Raw genomic sequence first — 14,225 nt, 5'->3', positions numbered from 1 at the left:
AATAATAAATCGTGAAATAGATGTAAAACTAGAAATAAAAGCTTTAAAAAAAACGATTATATAATATATTTATTAATTATTTCTTCTATTAATTATTTAGAATAAAAAAAATATATATATATATATATCACCGATTTTATTGATTATTGTACTTATTTTATTAGATAAATTACGCATTCTTATCGGAGGTAAGAAGTAAACGTTAGTGAGAAAACGACATAAAAAATTCGATTGTTGTCTCTCTATTACTTTTTTATTAATGACTATTTGCCTACAATGTAAGTACGCAATCTAGTCGATGTTTATCATCTCAGTTAATAATTAAGAGCATAGATTATACATAGAGGGGGCGCGTTGCGCGTCTCGATTGTGGCATCACCCATGACGTACGACGCGCATGCGCGCGCCGCATATATTCCGCGCAGCGCCGAGCGACACCTTCAGTCTTCTCTTTCCCGCGGCCGTGAGTGCATCGTCAGATACGTAACAACCGGCCTTCGTGCTCCCTCGGTTTGGCTCGTCCGGACGAGCTTCGGGCTGCCGCCCCCGCCTTCTTCGCGCTCGCTCCTCGTCCGTTGGTCGCGCGAACGATAAATAGAGCGGGGCCAGCTTTACACTCCCCGCTGTACGATTAATCGACGGTTCCGCGGAAAGGCGAGGGGGGAGGGGAGGGTGTCCGGCCGCGAGTGCGTCGGAATCGAACGAGCGACGTTGCTGTCTCTCTCGGCTCGCTCCATCATCATCATCAGGATGTACGAGGAATATGAACGCGAACGCTGGTAAGGACGATGACGCGCGGCCGATGTCCTGCGTCGAGGATTCCGCGTTCGATCCCCAGGACCAGCCTCGGTGCCTGACGTCACGAGTGTCGCGTGAATAGCGTTCGATCTGAATCTAGCCGAACGTCGGCGCCAAGTTCACGGTGCAAATCGGCACGACGCGACGCATCGTCGTTAAAATGGACCTGCCGGGTGTGATATTGTATATACGTCGCGACGCTGCCGACAGGTAGTCGTTATTGGAGCAAACCTGTATTGCGTCGCGACGCCGCGGGTATATATTTGTGTTGTTGTTGTACAGTGACGTATACCGATCGTAATATTATGTTTTCACGCCACGCGGATACTCGTACTCGTCGTGAAAATAACTGTAGAAAATGAATCGTGCCGTTGTTGAGGAAAACCAGAACGAGAATCACATCGCGAATATTCGTTAATGAAGTAATAAATCTCGACAACGGATTATGTCATATCGTGCAAATAGCCTGTGTTATCGTCAGCAAAGTCGTGAATTGAAGTAAATTGTTAAGGATTCTCTTATCGATATCGCGAAGAATCATGTGTTGATCGAGATTCGAAAGATATCGTGATCCCGTCCAGCCAATCGGGAACAATCGTGTGCGTGTCGAAATTGTAATCTCAAAAACATCTTCCATCGCGAGTGCATCGAGTGCGTGAGAAAGTGCAGCTGCGATAGGGTTGCCGGAGGAAGAGAGGTTAGCCGAGGCCGACACCCACCGCACAAGTCGATCAGCTGTTCCGCGGCGCCGACATCACATCGTTTCGGCAGGTTCGTACGCGCCAGTTTTCACTTTCCTTCTTATCACTCTCTTCTGCATACGGTCGAAAAAAAGTACAGCATGTATTGTATAATTTCGGAAAGCGATATCGCGATATTTTTAAATATCATTGTGAATATACGGACTTTGGATTTATATGCAGAAAGGCAGTGTAGAATCCAGGTATTTTAACGTTCGCTTTGTTTTCGATATATGTCTTTTGTTGATAGAAGCAATATCACGATAAAAATAATAAAAAGTAACGTGTAATATAATTGAGAATGATAAATTGAAATAATAGAGCGAGGGATAAATTAGATTTTGTTAATGAAAACTGAATAAACACTGGAATATTTTCACTTTTGCTTATATATATTTATTAAAAATTATTCTTTAATTTGCGATCTCTTGACTCTCTCTTATTTTATAAGGACTCTGTTAAACGTTTTAAATATCTCAACTAAGGGAAAACGGATTTATATTATTATATTTCATACATAACTTTAATTATAATAGCGAATATCCATAATTAGATATTTACATGCTAATGGACACGAATTAAATTTAACGAATTAATATCAATAAAAGATCAAGAGATACCAAGTTGCGCATATATCGAAAATATTTTGAATTGCAATTGCAATATAAAATGAGTAAAGAAACATTGGTAAGAACTGCCATTGAATACACTGAATAAAAACAGTCATTGAATATCAATGGCAATCATTATTATTCGTTACTATAAATATCAAACGTTAGGATAAAACGTTGGTTAGATACATCTTGCTCCTGCGAATCGATGCTCTGATTCACTTTTTTGGTGCAGCCTGGACTCAGGGCTGCTAACTATTGTGAGTTTTAATCAGGGCCCCTAATCATTGTTTTATAATTTATATTACTAATTATTGCTTTTTCTATTTGAAAAATACACATATTCTCGGGATTAGTGATTATTAAAAAATGCATATTTACAAGCATATTTATCTATGTATTTATCTGTATTTTTTATGAATTACTAAAAAAAACAATCTTACAATAAGAGACTACGTGTAGCTAATTTCTAGCTATCTTACTATTATATGTGATCTTGAAATGTTTCTGCCTACTCTCGCGTATGAGGGTAAAATTTTACTATGACTTCTCAGGAATTTTATTGGCTTGATTATTGCACCGTTTTGCCTCAGGCGATAAATCGGACGATTACAGATCTTCTACTTTCATCAAATTTTAATATATAAGGCTCTTATCGTAAATGAATAAAGTTATACATTGCTTTAATTGAAGTGAATTTTTTTAAAAATAAAGATTGTAAATAATTCTTACAAGTCTATTTAATATAAAAGCAAATTAAAGATTGCTTTTCCTTTCTTTTGTTATTTTATTATTTTTATTAATCTGATTACACAAATATCGACTCGCGAATATATCAAATACACAAATAAAGAATGCGAGGATATGAAGTTTCTACTATATAAAATACGTGAATATATATTTATATATAAATCAAATTAAAGAATACTGCTAAAGAATACTGCTAAAGAACAAGAGCCCTTTAAATGTCAAGAACATTGTGCTACGAATATTTCCTTCTTTCCTTTACTAATTGCGTCGCGTGTCGCGTAAAAACCTTTCAAAGGCTCACTTTGTATACGATGTCTGGAATGCAAGGGGGACACACAGGTGGTCACTTTTTTTATACATTGTTGAAAGCGACAAAAGGGACGCGACACCAAGGTCAAAACGCACATGTGTACGGAACACTTATAATTTCTGTTATAATATTTGCATTACTCAGTGGTCTCACTGATTTTGGCCACATAAAATGTATTCGTCAAAAACTTTCGGTTCGATAAATAATTGTTTTCCAAAAACCAATGGAAATTCCAAATTGATATTAATAAATCGTTATTTACGTAATATCTTTATATTGATTAAATTTATGAATTTTGTTTAATTTCAAGTTATTAAAATTAAATTGTAAAAGAAAGAGTACTAAAAGATTGATTTTCTAGCGTCTAGTGTTTGTTTTCCTTTATACTGTAACAATTTTTGTTTAAATTATATATTTGCTATACTAGAAGATACAATTTTTATCGATCTGATTTCATTGTCACATCAAATATTAACGACAAAAATTTCCATTTTCGTATCCCCAATAATATTATTAGGTGATGAAATCATTCTGCTAGGCGACGTAACGGCAGATTGCAACTGACGAGAACAGCTGACGTTTTTATCGCGATTTTATATTATTTCGAGGACAGTCGACAAATTATATATTATATCTATACAGTCACACAAATTACTGTCTGTCATGAGCTTACGATTTTTTTCTCAACGAGTTATATAACGTCGTTATTTTTTTTATTCGACACACGAGGGCTCGAGTACCGGAAGTGACCCGTTAAAACCGTACCTTTATAGTGCTGCTCGAATATTAAGTACGATTGTAGCCGTGTCCCAAGTTGAAGGAACGTTTGAAGAGAGAGAGTTGTGCTTCTTCCTTTTGTGGAATGAAAATATTTTGCATCCGACGCGCATTATATCGATGTTTAAACATTTTTCGCAAAATATTATTTTTATTATCGCTTTTATTACTCTTATCTCAATAAGAATAATATATAGAAACAGAGTAAATTTGTGAATCACAAATAATACGTTTTCAAGGGACTAATTAAATAGTAAATCGCCTGTAGACTCGGCGTAACACACTATGGTCTATTCGAACGAAATCTCCTACGCAATATTACATAAGTCGAGTTCAGAAACTAAACCGAGAAATGAATATACGCATAATGGATCTATGTTTGCGCGAGAGCGAAACCAAAGAAAATTTACGACCGACCGCAATAAAGAATACAGTCACGTTATTTTTCTCGTCATTTACAATCGTTGCATTTGTAGATCATGCATATGCACACGTTGTTTGTAACGTGTACATTCATTATACAAGATGTCTCTCAGCTTTGTTCAATTAAACTTTTAGATGTTTCAATTTTCTATTAATTTTCATACGACAAAAATATAATGGAAATACATCGTGTACCGTGATTATATTGTTCATTCTACACGACGATTCGAGGACTTTCACCGAAAGGTTTATTGCGACAGAGCTCGATTTACGACAGTGAGTTGAAGGTCTTTAATGGACCGTGTTGAACAGTTGCGTATCTGAATTACACTTCTGTTTGCACTGCGTTATCGAATTTATCACGTAGATTCGACTATCGAGTGTTACGTCGGCAACAAGTCGTTACATAAAACGGGATTTCGCGATATCGTGCTTCCATGATAATCCACGATAAGAAGGAAATAATAGCTCTTCTTTCATACTGTTTTTTTTCTGGATTTTTATGCAATCGGCTTTACCTAGAAATGCTTGAATTCCAGGGCAATTAGAAAATGTCTCTAAAAGGTTTCATAAATCGTCATACATCGTCTGACATAGATATCATGCAACGAATATATTAAATGTATAATAAGAAAATGTGTGGCTTTAATATCAATTTAAGCAGATTATTTCATTAATTTCAATCAATATTCTTTCTTAATTTAGATATGAATTTGACAAGATCGATTTACGTGACGATTTCATATAAGGAAGCCATTAATCACATGAGTGTTTGATTATATATTTTGTTAAGATTACAAGATTATCGAGAATAATTTATTATTTTATGAAATTCAATTAATTCAATTAATTCAAAATATTATTTTTATTATATATTTTTTCTGTTTTTTATTGACAATTTAATCATTGGATTTAATTTATTTCTAATAATTTTTTAAATTTTGAGTTATTATCGAAAAAGAAAGCAAAAAAATCGATCGAAGGAGTCTAATATTTCTGCTGAGATTTGGAAACATTTAAAAGAAAAATGTGAAACACAGTATCGCGAAAGAAATTTCTCGTAGCTGTTTTTCGCATTTGATCGACACGCGTGTGCTACGTATGTTACGAGAGATAAGGCAATCAAGCATGTAACGAGTCGCACATGTCGCGTGCTCATCATGCGAACACTATTATGAACGCTACTACTGCAACTGTGCCGCGTTTGCGAATAGGGGAACGCGGAACAAAGCGCTCGTTGCTTCGAATATACTATTCAAGCCAGGAGCGGATAGAGTCAAAAAGGAATTTGGCGTGAGGCCATAATCTGTCGCAGCTTTCCGGCTTTCAACTATCCGACTATCTCGGCGATTAAACTTAAAATTAAATTGCTGTTGAAGCAAACTCAATCTGATATTAATTGGAAAGTAAGAACTTAATATCTATAATTATTAACCACAAAGTATATTTGCGCCTTTTAAATTATTTATTTATTTATAGAAATTATTATTAATATTCTAACTTTGAGATAATTACATTTTTTACATAAGTTACAATGTTTATCGTATCAGAAAAGATTTTACTCTTCAAGAAAATATAACGTTATAGTTCAATGAAATTGATGGTTAAATTAGATTATTATGTAAGCATATTCTACTACTATTAATTTTGCAAATTAATGCAGAATGAGAGAGAAAGAAAATTATACATTTAACTTTATAATCTAAAATAATTTTTAAAATCTATTTTAAATAAAAATTATCAAATACTTATTATATATTTTTTAATGACAAATAATATGAATAATATTATTCATACACGGTTTTTAAAATCATACGATCATTTAAAAATATTACGTTTCAACTTACTCATAAACAAATAAAATTAGTCGATGTCATAAAATGTTAAACTCATGTGACTCACAATATATATGCAAACATGTATACATACATGGTTTTTTATAAATTTATCCCTCAAAAAAATTAAACGAGAAGGCAGTTACCTTACCAGGGTCATCGAGATATCCTTGGATATGCGGCCCTGACACTCTCCGTTGCCCCTTGCATCGCCATAAACGGGATTTAGTCGTCTTGGAAGTTCCTTTGTACGACGTCGAGCACAAACAACAATAGCGATCGCCATGAATTAATACTTTTTTACTGCCACTTATTGTATTATCGGCAATCATTTCTGCGATATCACGCTGCTGCTTCGCGATCTCAATCGTTTTGATTACAGTTTGCGTGGAGAATAATAACAATAAATATAATACGTATGATAATTTAAAACACAGTTACTTGCATATCTGATTTATAATTTAAACGAATGTAATCGTTCGTCAATTGGCGTAATTTTTTGAAATGGAATTTTTATTGTACTCGATCTAATTTTTGAAGTTATCGAAATAATATATCGAAAAATATGGAATGCTAAAAATGTGACATATATCTAAATATAAATTATTAGCAAGAAATTTAATCTGATTTAACTATATACACACTATGCTTTATTTAGTTCGAATTCATGAGGCTCAGGCTTTTATACATGTATTTACTACTTTAATTCAAAATAACTAATGCTTCGTGATATACTCACGACTTGATACGGGCGAACTAAATTATATGTTCAAAGCATGAATCATTCCTTAGCCCCCCTGCCTATTTTACGAGCGAGCAGATGGTGACAGACGCATCGAGCCACTCGGCGTAGATCAATCATTGACGACCACGTCGCGATCGCGAAAATCGGTATAATAGGGGGTGATGCGCGCGTTCAATTTCCACGAGTTCTCCGCATTCCCGACGGATTCTCCCCTCGATTCGCGGTAGCAACCCCCAGCATTCTCGGCACAATCCGACCCTCGTCCAGGGACGATCTCGGATACGTTCGTAAAACCGTCAATGCCAAGCAGTTAGGCCTTTTCCTTCCTTTCACCCGGTAGCGATGGTCATCATTGATACCTTCGTGTGACAAAAGCTTCGAAAATGAAACGTTCGCAAGTGTTGTACAGTTTTTAATCGGCTTAATTAAATAATTCATTGAACATTTAAATTAATTAGCACATATTAAATATTTTTTTTATGTAATATGACAGTTTTGTTATTTTATATTTATATTTTTGGCTTCAGTTATATTATGATTGCAAATTATTCTACGGAATGTTTTGATTGATTATTGAAACTAAATTTCTTGAAGTCAACATTTTCTTCTCTCGTGAACACACAGAGGGGTACAAGCGACCCCTTATGGTGCCTATATCTAGAAAGCCATTACTATATCGCCGACGCCGCGACGTCTGGCAATCATTCTCTGCTCTATCTCCTACTTCTCTTCCCATCTCTTTCTCTCTTTTGTGCTTTATACTTTGTTTATCGCGTTTCTGCCAATATCTCGTCAATATCTGGCTAATTAAATAAAAGCGGCGAGCATATGAGAATTTTTCTGATACGAGGTAATAGAGCATTAAATCATGAGTCATCGAGTCAAATATATATTTTCAAACTATATAAAGTGAACGGTATCCTCTGCTCCATCGACGTGGAATATTGAATTCGCGAAGAAGTTGCATTAACACTAATCGAATACTGGCCTAATCAGAGACTAGAGAGACTCTCAGAGACCAAAGTCTTCAATTAAAAATTAATTAACTCCGCCTTGGCAATTACATGCCTAGTCGTTACTCGCGGAATTAAAACGAGCGGTTAAGTGTGTCGAAGGTTAAGTCTTGCGGCTAAAATATTAACCGGTTATCCAAGCGAAAACTCATAATACGGAACTGTGAAAAATATTTGGAATAAAAATATTCTTAACACCTCCCTGACATTTTCTCTCGCATTTGCATTCGCAGCCGTTGACATTTCTCGAAAGCGAAGGATACCTTTCTCCGTTGAGTCATTTCGATTCGTTGGGGTTATTTTAACAGACTTATCAGCGGTTTGTTTGTCCTTCTCACGATATATATTTGCTTAGCTACAAAATAAAATAATTAAATTGTTTTTGATAATCAAAATTTTTTCATTTTTATTTATTTGAAAATAATAGATAGGAACAACAGAGAGAGAAAGAGAGAATGTCTACACATACATATTAATAGTATTAAAGTTTATTATAAAATGAATTACGAAGTTAAAATTAAATTAATTTATTAATAGTATTAAAGTTTATTATATACAACAATAATAAAAGAAGTGACGCATTATAATATCAACTATCTTATTATAAAATGTACAATAAATTATATGAAAAGATGTTGTTTTAGCGAACAGCGCAATTATAGTCACTTGAAAATTACTCGAAAAAAATAACAAAACTTTTGGTGCACTACGTACAATAATTTTACGCGTATAAAAAGACGGAGAAAAGAAAGGAAAAAAATAGCAGATGGAGCAGAATCAATGACGCATTTTTACGCTAAGATGCTGCGGCGTTAAGTTTATCTTACCGGATTTAAATAGTGGCTCCTACATGGTTTACATTGCGCAAACATTTTTGTATTCAGCGCGCGGCTACAATCAATATTTACCTCAACCAACACCAATTCCACGATTTTACGTGATAGTTCTGCACGCTTGCCGACTGTAAAATAATTCGCTGCCGGCACGCGCAGCGTCCAAGTTACATATTTGAAATTATGACTTTAAATTCATAAGGAAACTCAAAAATCATTATGACTTGCGCGAAAGTCGGAATCGTGTCTTCAAATTGCGCCAACGCATTGCGCAACGGTTAGCCGCACATTTTAATATTAAACGCGATTAAACTTTCTTCTTAATGTGTTGAGACCCGAGTGTAATAGATAATTAAAATCGAATGTAATAAATAATCGAGTTATTTGCTCGGTAAAAGTCGTTTAATAAACCTTGTTCGGTTAAAATCGTTTTATCGAATTTATGTTTTTTTCTTTTTCAATCATCTAATGTCGGATAAAAGTTATATCATTAATATCAATCGTGAGAGTGACTGTAATATCCCGTAAAAAAACTAGTTTTTTGAAAACGCGGTCGAGTTATACCACGAGACATTTCACTGTTTCGACCAGCAGTGGTCGTCGATTATTCGGGTCACCCGGTATATAGGTCGACCCGGTTGCAGTTTGGTGAGCTTCCAGGACGACGTCTAGACGACGTCCTGAGGAATCACGGTGGGAAAACATATGCTTTTCCCTGCGGACGTGCTCTCAAATTGTGTACTTAAGATCGCTATCTTGATGGAATAAATTTTCAACCTTTTGAGCTCTAATTTTTTCTTCGTGTAAAAATTATATTAATAATTAATATTGATATCCTAAGATAATTGTATTCCACGTGTTAAAAGATGATAATTATTAATATTAATTCATGAAAATATGAATTCTTAATTTATTTTGAAATAACTTTTTGATTGAAAAATAGATACATATCGATAAAAAATAAATAGCTCTCATGTGTTTACAGAAAACTCGACGAGTTTCATATTTTTATTGCAGAGAGTGTAGGTCAAGATGGTTAGGTATCTCGGCTAGAAATAACTTACTTGTAAGTGTATGAGACTTTGTTTCCACCCACCTTTGCATCATAATGTTATAACTTTGCTAGTGTTTATCATATAAATCATTATATGACATCGCTTGCAAATTTTAAATTCTTTTGTTCCTATATATTAATAATTGAGATTTTTTTTTACATTAATAAATTGATTTAATTACTCGTTTTAATTCCCATAGAAAATCTTTTGCTTGTGAAAAACTGGGCTTAACATTGTGATATTGTTTGAAAAGAATTCTACATAAAGGGAAATTTTCAGTAGATGACAGTGTGATATGCTGTATCACAAGTCAGTCAGGATTGCTGCTTCTTTACGTCAACAATGGCGAACGTAAAGAAGGATGCGATTCCCATGAGGATAAAGAGTGATCCTCCGTTATTGGCGATGTAAGGATGTCTACAGAGGGGACATTTTCATAAATTTTTTAGTATTTTTACCGAGTAATAGAACCGTTGAGTTGTATATAAAATATTACAAAAAAATAGAAAAAAGGAGACTTTTTTAAAGATTCTTTTTTTTCTTTTAAATGATCTTAAGTCTAAGAAAAGACCCGGAAATTGCATAAGGGGGGCGACCACAGTTCTCCCTCGATTTTAACCTATAGACGGCCTTGAAGTTAAACCGCTGCGCAGACGCGATATCGATTTCTTGTGCGAATACTATGTGCGGGTGGGCGAAGGAGAAAGCCCCATCATCCCGCATCCCACGACCATTTCCTATGGTGTCCTAGGATCACCACATCGTATAAGGAATGTGCAAAGCGCATATATGACGATCGAGAGTGCTGCGCGAATATATGACTTAAGTTGAACCTTGAACGATAATGAATGATAATAATACGTGTCTGATCGTTGAAACGAAACAATCAGATGTTCTTAAAGATAGAATATAAATTATAATAACTTTCGAAGTATTTATAAAACAGATTTAGATTTAGATTTTAATTATAGAATAATATTACATTTTTTATAGCGCGAGAGGCAGAAAGATAGGTCAGAACTTATTTTTTTCAGGATAATCTTAGGAAGATCTAGAATCACGAAATCTTTTAGAGAATTTGTATTTTTTAAATAAAATAAATATATTTGAGTTTATTAATATATTTCCATTAAACAGAGCAAATTTTCAAACAATAGTCCAAATAAAATCGATTTTAAATCAAATCGATTTAAAAATCAAAATTTTTTTTGTTCGTAAAACGTTTTCGCTGACCTTTTCCCTTTAGAGAAATCTTGACTTATTGTTAGATGTTCGCTTAGTTAGTTGAGCGCTTTGTTGACGTTTAACCCGCCGACTGATGTATAGCTGGCAATCCCATAATTCAATTATTTCTCACGTCCCTGAAGAAAAATGCCGACAAACGTCACGTGCATGTGGTGTCAGAGAAGACTTACAAGAGACACTTGATGTAACGCTAAAGTGATACATGCGAAAAAATGTCATGGTTATATGGACATAATGTAGGACATATAGACAGCCCTTCTCTTGTTTAGCGGAGGTAGAAAGCGCGGTGTAGAGAAAAACATTGCGATTGTTACCTATAATTGAAAAGGCGAGAACAAAGCACAACATCGAGTCGAAACACTATAAGTTTTATTTTTGATAAAATTTAATCTAAAAACACGAGATTTTCTGGATAGAATCTTTCTCACCACGGTAAAACTTTTTTTAAATTTCATATAAAATAATATATTTTGCCAAAAACTATATTATATCCAGTTTATATTATTATTATACAAATTAAAGCAATTATTATAAAGCTAATGATTAAATTTATTTTGTGATCTTGTTCTTTCTCCATAATTAATAATATTAGTTAATAAAAATTATCTTAAATTTTGTGGCATTTAAAATGTAATGAATATTTTTGTTACTTTTTAACGATTTTTTTTCATATATGAGAGCACGCAATTGCGTAACCACGTTGCGACAGGTGCGCGGGTGACTCGGATTTATGTTTCCTTCCTGAGCTAATATCCGGCCACGACTTTGTTCGCGCGATAGGTATACGTACGTGCCGCACCTGATTGCCGCAGGGTTGGGCACGAGTTTTGACGAACGGTGTGACAATGAAATCCGATCTCTGATAGCTCTCGATCGGCAGCTTCACGGGCGAATGAGTCCGCGACAAAGGCCCGGCTGCGACAGGGCGGAAGGGCCGAGGGGCCCCGGGACATATGAGTGTTTCGTTAACTGCTTGAAAAATTCAGCGCGACCTGCCCATCCTGTGACTCGTGCACAAATACTCTGATCTTTCCTTTTTTTATCTTTAGCTTTTGTTTTTAGGTCATTATGAGAACTCTTTCTTTGTAAAAAATATGCTACTTATAAAATGTTGCTGTAAAAAATATGCTATTTAGAAAAGTTTTTATAATATACAAATTTAAATTAAAAATTTATAAATTTCTATACTGATTCTTTATAAATCCAATTTTTGTTCGGATTTTTTTCGCAAATATATAATATACAATATATTTAAAAATTACAAAAAAGGAAAAATTTAGAAAGAATTATAAAAAATACATTTTTTACTTTAAATTAATTATTTATGTATTATTATTTATTATAATTATTTATTATTATAATATATTAATTAAAATATGTAAGGAGCAGCACGTATAAGAATTACCGTACAGAATTAAAAAAATGGAAGTAGGTCAAAATGAATATCCCAAAATAAATCCCGAATAGAACAACAAACAAGATTAATGATGGATTAAGTGATACAAAGTCTTGGAAAAATATATTTTCGAAGACTTTGTTACTAAATACTCTTTGGCTGTGGAACATAATAATATCTTGTCTGATTTTATTCTCATAGACTTTTTCTTGATTTTTTCTTAAATATACATTTTACACCCTTCCGGTTCTATTCTCACTTACTCTCATGTTTTACTCTCGTTGCATTTTCCGTTTTCATTCCTATCTCTATTTTCGATAAGCACCGGGAATTCGAAAACTTATAGCAAAGCTTTACACGCACGCGACATTTATCACGCGATATTTCTGTCGAACATCGGTTTTCGGATCGTAAAAAAGACATACGCTTACCTGTCAACGCACGATTCACGCGGAGGAGGTACTTGATGGAAATATTGCGTAATGAGTGTCAAGTACAAAAGCAATGCAATGAGAAATTCGAAAGGGCATAGCTTTATGAGATGACGAAGAAGAAAATTCATGTAAATTATCATTTTGCTAGCAGAAAAATTACGATAAAGAAATAGTCGAGAATAGTGTTTAAAATATAGTTTATACAGTTTACAAAATTGCACATTAAATTATTTAACACTATACGAAATGTAATTATACGAAAAAAATCAATGTAAAAGTATGAGTTCTTTATTTTACATATCCGTTAAATGGGATTTATTAAAATTTTAAATAAAATTTTAAATAAAATTTTATTCAGGATTTTGAATATGTGTGAAACTTGCGTATCATTTTATGAAAATTCATAAATAATTAAGAGTTCTAGCTTTGTCGATAGTTTTATAATTCTTGGTAGTTTAAACAAGTAATTCTGGCCGATAAATCAAAGAAAATGTCTTAGAATAAATCGAGACACCAAGTTTACATAGCTGTTTATATCTAATTTGTGCTGCGAAATTTTCTTTAACATTTTTCATCAGATTTTGAAAGATTTATAATTTTATATGAATTATAGAAAGAGTTCTACAATTTTTAAAAGCAAGAATATCGATTAAAATAAAATAGAACAAATGCGCATATGACAGCCGCTCGATTAATATTTTTTCACAGAAATCAGCTGATTAAAGCATTAATTTGCTAATTAAATTTTAAAATAATAATATAGTAAAAAATTAAAATAGTTATATGTTGTAAATAATATGTTATAATACCTTATTCTCAATTAATATTTTTTGACAGAAATCAGCTGATAACTGTCAAAAATATTAATCGAGTTTAAAGTTTTATAAAATATTATTTAAAACATATTATATATTATTTTATTTTATTTTATTTTGAACAAACTGTCAAACTGCTAATCCTCGCGATGACAGCCTCTCGATGCTACGAATATAACGCACAACGCGAATCGAGACAACCGATCAACATCGAGGAAAAGCGGCAACAATATATGCGAGAATCGACTTTGCATGCACTTTTTAGAAAGGGAAAAGGTAGAATTTTTTTTTAGAACTTATGTGAAACTCTATAAATTTATCAAAATCTGACAAAAAATGTTTAAGAAACTCTCACAGAATAAAGTTAGATGCTTGTAAATTTGATGTCATCTTGAGACATTTTCTTTGATAGATTTAATAGTCAGAACTACTTATTTAAATATTA

The 14,225-nt window shown here is 33.4% G+C and overlaps 1 protein-coding gene across 1 annotated transcript in view; it reads left to right on the top strand.

Moving 5' to 3' along the window:
- Nucleotides 1-461: 461 nt before the first annotated feature.
- Nucleotides 462-14,225, top strand: part of LOC145934508 (uncharacterized) — a 69,928-nt gene continuing 56,164 nt past the window's right edge. The window contains exon 1 of the mRNA XM_083034977.1: nucleotides 462-1,569. The gene's annotated coding sequence lies outside the window, so the exon portion shown is untranslated. The remainder of the gene's footprint in view (nucleotides 1,570-14,225) is intronic.

This window comes from Prenolepis imparis, unplaced genomic scaffold (assembly GCF_030444845.1).
Source record: "Prenolepis imparis isolate NDT839.2.m4 unplaced genomic scaffold, iyPreImpa1.0 SCAF_3, whole genome shotgun sequence".
In the NCBI taxonomy this organism is placed as follows: Eukaryota; Metazoa; Arthropoda; class Insecta; order Hymenoptera; family Formicidae; genus Prenolepis; species Prenolepis imparis.
The sequence above is the reverse complement of the archived record's forward strand: the minus strand, read 5'-3'. Positions and strand labels throughout refer to the sequence as shown.